This window comes from Pinus tabuliformis, chromosome J (assembly GCF_031772625.1).
Source record: "Pinus tabuliformis cultivar Carrire ecotype Pingquan chromosome J, CPIR1, whole genome shotgun sequence".
In the NCBI taxonomy this organism is placed as follows: domain Eukaryota; kingdom Viridiplantae; phylum Streptophyta; class Pinopsida; order Pinales; family Pinaceae; genus Pinus; species Pinus tabuliformis.
In genome coordinates, this window is record NC_142295.1 from 67,625,902 (window position 1) to 67,633,672 (window position 7,771).

Consider the following 7,771-nt stretch of genomic DNA (forward strand, 5'->3'; position numbering starts at 1 on the left):
TCCAAATTAATTTACATAGACTATGTACTTTTATGAAATTTTATGTACTATTTTCCTTTTTATATGTTATATTTTTATTTTTGAAAAAAAATAAAAAAAATAAAATGTTAATTGGATATATATATTAAAGATATTTTTTAAATATGAATAAATGAAGTAAAGTTGATCAATAATGTTTGAGTTCATCTTAGGCTCAAGAGATTTGCACAATGAAGCAAATTTGCATTCGTTGTGTAAGGAGAAGATAATTCCGATAAGAGGTAGACCCTATTGTTTTAGGGATTAGATGGACAATCTTGTAGAAAATTGTTCCTTGTGTAATTGTAGTTTAAAAATGAACTGGCCATATTCCTCTTATGTACATTGTATTCGTTAGGTTTCTCTCATTCACATTGTAACCATTTTTATATAAATATAATGAAGGCATTCACATTAGGGTGGCCTATATGTTGTATTCGCCATTATTGTGGCAATCATCTTATTGTTTGATAAATTTGGTTGTGGTATATTTATAGTGGATCTAAATTTGGTTGTGTTATATTTATAGTGGATCTAACGCATGTTATATTTATAGTGGATCATAGTGGATCTAACGCATTTTTACTTAACATGAAATTACTAAAAGACTTTAAGTTAAGAGATCTATATTGATTATAGTAAAAATATATTGGTCAAGCCATTGTAGCTAGGCACTATTGTCAATAAAAAAAAAAATATGAAAATAAAGATTTGGACAAGACAATTAAGTTTTTAATAAAAATTCTCATCAAAACAAAGTATTAAAAAGTTAATAATAATGAATTATGAATTATAAATATATCATTATATAATTTGTAAAAATATTTTTTTTACAACCAACACACTTGTTGTAGATTTTATTGTCAGAGTTGTTTAGCATAGTAAATTTTTTGTCTCTTTTTTGGGGTAGAATTTATAATCAATCTTAATAGAAATTTTACTAGAGAAATTATAATTTTAAGGTTTTGAGTATTCACTGTTTACTAAATAAAATTTACTATATCACATAAAAATATTTATAATGTTTATACCATAGTTACCAAGTTCGCCCAAATAAGGCAAAAAAAAACCGAAAATTTGTCAATTCGATATGGATACCATATTATTTATTGAAATTCGATTGGGCTTTAGGATAAATGTTCTATTGATTAAATAATACTCAAATTATTGGCCGAGGAAGAGAATGGCAATATTTACACAACGATGAAATATTACTCCCAAAATCTTGGCAGTTTACCTAGAAAGACAGATTATTCATTCCACAACATAGCAAACCAATGACAATATCTACAGAAATAGATAGTATTGGGATGGAGTCTATGCAAAAGGAAAGAAATTAGAAAATCAAAGTGGAATAAGAAAGTTTATCATTTTTTAATTTTATTTTAAAAAATAGAAAAGAATCCAAAGTTTACTATTTTCTCTATTTTCTAATTTCATTTTTGGAACCTAAAAGCCTAGAAAAAAGGAAAGGGAAAAATATGTGGTAGTGTGTTAATTTGTAATAGGATACTAATTATAAAAAGAGTGATTGATTTCTAAATATGTCTGTATTTATTAGGAAGGATTTTAAATAAATAAGTTTTGAAATTAGAAAAGTATTGTATATTTAATATTGGAAATGAATAAAATTCTTGAAGAGAAAGGTTAAGATTAGCTTTTAATTAAAAAAAAAATGAGTAAAAAATATTATTTTTATAAGAGGAAAGTTTTTAAAATGTATAATGTCTAATTTTTTTAGAATTAAATTTAAATTCAAACTTGGTAATTATAATTTATATTATATTGAATCTATTTTTTATTAAAAAACCATTTAATCACTCATAAATACTGCATTATCTCCGAGAATAATGTTACGTCCTTCACGAAAAGTACAACACTAGGCCAAATTTACTTGTGTGTAAACAAGGAGCCACTGCCGTGGCGGTAGTCCCTGCCGGGGTCTGCAGGGAACTTAGAGGACGTGCCAACCTTGCAGAAACCATATTTAACTTTGCCTTTGGATGAATGCCTATATAATCCGGTTAAAAGAGAAGAGATTCAAATACTAGTATTTGCTTCCAATTACTAACTCTACTAGCATCACGGAGGATAAGAGGGGTTGCCTTCCATCAAAGATCACATAATCATGGAAACTCATAGAGGGCTTACATTGTTTAATTACTCAGAGATATGGCAAAGATACAAATACAAAATTGACGTTATGAGAATATTCGCGGAAACCAAATAATCATGGAAACTCAGAGAGGGCTTACATTGTTTAATTACTCAGAGATATGACAAAGATACAAATACAAAATTGACATTATGAGAATATGCGTGGAAACCAAATAATCATGGACACTGATAGAGAGCTTACATTGTTTAATCACTATCACTCAGAGATATGGCAAAGATACAAATACAAAATTGACATTGTGAGAATATGTTGCAGAAACCTTGAAGGATAATGGGATAGACCCCTGCATGCATGACATGCATTACTCTCAATTACTTGTTTATATCTATTAATTTTATATAAATCTACATCTAAATTTATTTATTTAAATAAAATAATAATAATATATTAATTTAATTTATTTAAATAAAATAATAAATGTATACCCATATAAATAATTATTGAAATAAATAGGGTAAAATAGTATTATATAAAAAAAGTTAGAGAACATTTTGAGTAACATGACCCGCATGCGTGCCCACTCTACTTGGAGTTCATATCATGCAACGTGGAGTCCGTAGCATGCTACGATACTCCCTCTAGGAAGTGCACGAGCAACTTTTTTGTTTCAAGTGGCACCTAATGAAATTTGGTAAATATGATGAACTTATTTGTTTATAAATTTGCGGCCCTGTACGCTCAGTTTTTCTCCCATAATTTTCATTCAGGTTTTCTTCGCTGGTAAAATCTTCTAAGGCATTGTTGTATTGAAAGGCGGTTTCCTCTATACAACGCAGGTACTCTGGAAAAGCTTCTCAGGCATTGTTGTATTGAAAGGAGATAACTCCAATCCCACGTTTGATATAGATATAGCTATAATGTAGACTGAAATTTTTGGTTCTTTTGAATTCTCTTTTGGATTTTTTGGCTTTTATTTGATTAAGGGTTTTCTTCATAATTTCAATTCTCCCCTTTTGTAGGGGACGACACCCACTTGCTCATGGCTACAAAACACCCACTTGCTCACCTAACTAGTGAGAGGATTTTCATTGGATTTTCATTACCATACTTGGATTTGAAGGTAAAGTTTCTTCTTTTTTTTCGCCTACGATTTGTATTTGGAATAAGGTAAAATTTCTTTTTATTAGAGTTTTCATTTCTGAATACTAAAGTGACATTGCAGAATGAATGGTTGCTCTTGTCAAAGGCATTAAAAAATTTCTTGATCATTGTAGTTTTTGCATTATCTAGCAATGCATAGAGAGAGCCTCAGACATTGTTGTCTTTCCATGGCACAAGCTGCTAAAAAAATATAATAAATGTATTTGTAAGAACATGGGAAAACTTTTTCACATGTCACCACGAGTCAGCAACCATTAGAATTTGCAGTAAGATATAAACATACTAAGAGTTCTTAGTATGTAAAATAGCACAATGGCTTCACTATGGGTAGGAAAGCAACAACTACACTCATGAAGGTTGCAGCAATTCATTACAGTAAGGGAAAGAGGGAATACCTCTTTACAAGGAGAGGAGTGAAGGAAATAAGTACTTTGTTACAGAGAAGGAATATTGTGATAAAGACCTCAAATGATCTTTGTGTCTCACTCCCTAACAACTAACTCCCTCATACCTATAAATCCTCAAATGATCTTTGTGCCTCACTCCCTAACAACTAACTCCCTCATACCTATAAATCCAATTGACTTGCCTCAACTTTTCATTGGTATGTATTTGTCTGTCTCAATTTTTCGCTTTTCTATGTTTTTTCATTATCTTTTGCTTGCATTATCTTGCTTGTATCTTGCTTGTATGTGCTTGTTGTCTTAGTTTGCATGTATTTATTCATAATTATCTAAATTTTGCATGTATTTATTCATAATTATCTAAATATACTAATACTATGGGGAAAACGATAGTTACAAATATTAAGGGAAAGCCAGCTGAAAATTGTGAAAACCTAAAAGAGTAAATTAACTATTTTATTTCAATTTTGTTTGAATTATTAACTTTAGTTATTAATTTTGTAAATTAACTATTTTATTTCAATTTTGTTTGAATTATTAAATTTAGTTATTAATTTTTTTTTTTTTTTTTTTTTTTAATGTAATTTGATAGAATCAAAAAGTTTTATGCACTAGTAAGGACAAGTCAAACATGCAATTACAACATATCTATTGCCGAGAAGCAAATTGATTGATTATGATGAACTTAAATATCGATTTATTATGTGTAGGTTATTACTCTGTCTTTTTTTATTGTTAAAAACCGTTAATTAAAATAAAATAAAAATATAACTCCCATAATATTTTAAATAAAATGAAAATATACCTACTAGGCATAAGGTTAAAAAACAATACCTAATAAATAGATTGTAATGACACAACCCTACCCTAACCTAACCTGGACTACAATGACAATTTCAAATTTGGTTTTGCTTAATAAACACCATTTAAACGTAAACCTCAGGTTGTGAAACAATTGTATTATATACAAAAATATGTAATGCAGTACGCCATAATTTAAAATTAACGAACCATGTGCATTTTAAAAAATGCATATAATCAAATCGATGATTTCCTAATGGTTTGGAATGTAACGGTATTCGCAGAAAACCTACAGCGAATGTTTATGAGGCAACTATCAAATGAGCTGAAACTGAAGGCGAAACACGTCGCGGCAAAAACATCATCCACGGCCGAAACAGGATGAAGCTCAAATGAAAATCATTTTTTAAGGATAGCTGACGGAGAGAAAAGAAAAAACAGTTAGAAAAAGAAAGAAAAACAATTTGTAACGGTTAGAAATCAAGAAAAGCAATTTTTAATGATACCTAATAGGAGAAAATCAAGAAAAGTTAGAAAAAGAAGGAAAAGCAATTTATAAAAATAGTTGAGAAGTTAGAAAAAGAAAGAAAAACAATTTATAAAAATAGTTGACGGATAGAGAAGCAATAAAAGCGATTCGTATCTCCACTTTGTCACGATTGTCAAACCATTGTTTTGTGTTGTGTTGGAAGGGCTCCACACATCCTAGATTGAGTCCGCGTTGGTCCCGAGAGGGAGGAGGGTGGTGGCCTTCAGGGGAAACGAAATTGGACCTCTGCTCTGCTCTCGAACCACCTCTGCTGGGAAAATGGAATTGGACCTCTGCTCAGCTCGCGAACCACCTCTGGATGAAATTGACCAATCCAGAGGTCCTCTGCTCCGCTCGCTTCTGTCTCGTGCTTCCAAGTATGTATGCTTCTGTCTCGTGCATACAATTATTTTTAATTTTTGTATGCTTCTAATTTCTTTGAATCAATGAATTATATCTACCAACGAGAAGGAAAATACATGAATTATGCCCGACTTACCAGATTCTTCTCCACTGTCTTTGAATCATTCAATTATTGTACAAATGCATTATATGTAAAGACTACAAGGAAAATATAAATGCATTATATGTACAGACTACAAGGAAAATATATGCCTAATTTACTTATCAATTTCTGTTTCAGAATGTATGAACTGTGCTAACTTACCATTTTTTCTTTTGTGAAACAGTTTGATAGGGTCTTATTTCTTCTCTGCGACAACGTCATTTCTTCTTCGGAGCAGTCGCTCTTTGGTGTAGGGTTATTTCTTCCGTTCTTTGGTTCTTTGGTACAAGGTTGTTCCGCTCTTTACTTTGGTGCACTGCTTTCTTTCATTCTTTAGTACAAAGTCGTTACGTTCTTTACTTTCTTTCACTCCTATTGAACTGTCAAACCATAATAGCTCGTTGGCCTTGGTGAAACCGATCCCGGGAACCATAATAGCTCGTTGGCCTTGGTGAAACCGATCCCTCTGGAGGTCCCGAAGATGTCGTCCTCCACCTTAGGCTTCTCCTCGCACACCGCCACCCGACCTGCCCTCCCCTTCTTGGGCAAGGCGACTGCCTTTTCTTTGCGCCGGAACAACGCCACCATCTTTGCAGTGCGAGTCTTGAGCCCCTAGCATTGCCGCTCCGTAGCTCTCCTAACGGTGCCCATGATAACTCAGCGGCATTTGGCAGCCGAATCTTGAGCCCCCCCGCAACGGGCAATGCGGGCCGCTGGCTGAACCCTGCTATTCCTCCTACATAACTGGCCGTAACACCTCTACATGGGAGAACCGACTGCGCCATCGTCGTGTTAACTAAAGACACAGATCAGTGTAGCGAACCATATTGAACTGTCAAACCATAACGTAAAGCAGTGGAATGGATAGGTTCTTTGCTTCGCTACACTCCTATCAAACTGTAAATCAAAGCAGTAGATTAGAAGCAAATGGGTGGTGAAGCAGGTATGTTAGAGACCAGTGGTGAAGTTGATTAGAGACAAGTGTTGTGCCAAGCTCCATGGCGTGTCAAAGAGCTATCATGCACATGGCAAAAGGCTAACATGCAAGAGTTTTTCTCTGCTGTGGGGCACGATTTAACATGAAATTTGTGTAATACACCTGACATCAAAGTTTGGTTAAAGTTACATTCACACTCAGAGAACAGATCACATTTGATACCTGTATAATACAAATGAAATACATTTGATACCTGTATAATACAAATGAAATTAAAGGAACGCCGACATCCACACTCAGAGAATGGATCACATTTGATACCTTTATAATACATCTCATCTGGCAAAATAATAATTGATAGAGGTAACCTTCACTTTGGAATTTTTGGGCAAAGAAAATACGATAGCCATGAAAATGCCAAATAATGACAAGAATAGCACTGTTTATAAGACATAATCCTGACATTTCTGGGCAAAGAAAATACGATAGCTATGAAAATGCCAAATCAAAGCAGTAGATTAGAAGCAAATGGGTGGTGAAGCAGGTATGTTAGAGACCAGTGGTGAAGTTGATTAGAGACAAGTGTTGTGCCAGGCTCCATGGCGTGTCAAAGAGCTATCATGCACATGGCAAAAGGCTAACATGCAAGAGTTTTTCTCTGTTGTGGGGCATGATTTAACATGAAATTTGTGTAATACACATGACGTCAAAGTTTGGTTAAAGTTACATTCGCACTCAGAGAACAGATCAAACTGTAAATCAAAGCAGTAGATTAGAATCAAATGGGTGGTGAAGCAGGTATGTTAGAGACCAATGGTGAAGTTGATTAGAGACAAGTGTTGTGCCAAGCTCCATGGCGTGTCAAAGAGCTATCATGCACATGGCAAAAGGCTAACATGCAAGAGTTTTTCTCTGCTGTGGGGCACGATTTAACATGAAATTTGTGTAATACACATGACATCAAAGTTTGGTTAAAGTTACATTCACACTCAGAGAACAGATCACATTTGATACCTGTATAATACAAATGATACATGTATAATACAAATGAAATTAAAGGAACGCCGACATCCACACTCAGAGAATGGATCACATTTGATACCTTTATAATACATCTCATCTGGCAAAATAATAATTGATAGAGGTAACCTTCACTTTGGAATTTTTGGGCAAAGAAAATACGATAGCCATGAAAATGCCAAATAATGACAAGAATAGCACTGTTTATAAGACATAATCCTGACATTTCTGGGCAAAGAAAATACGATAGCTATGAAAATGCCAAATAATGACAAGA

At 33.1% G+C, this 7,771-nt stretch overlaps 1 pseudogene; it reads right to left on the reverse strand.

The window, feature by feature from the left end:
* Positions 1-5,909: 5,909 nt before the first annotated feature.
* Positions 5,910-6,430, reverse strand: LOC149225540 (photosystem II 22 kDa protein, chloroplastic-like; annotated as a pseudogene).
* Positions 6,431-7,771: the final 1,341 nt, after the last annotated feature.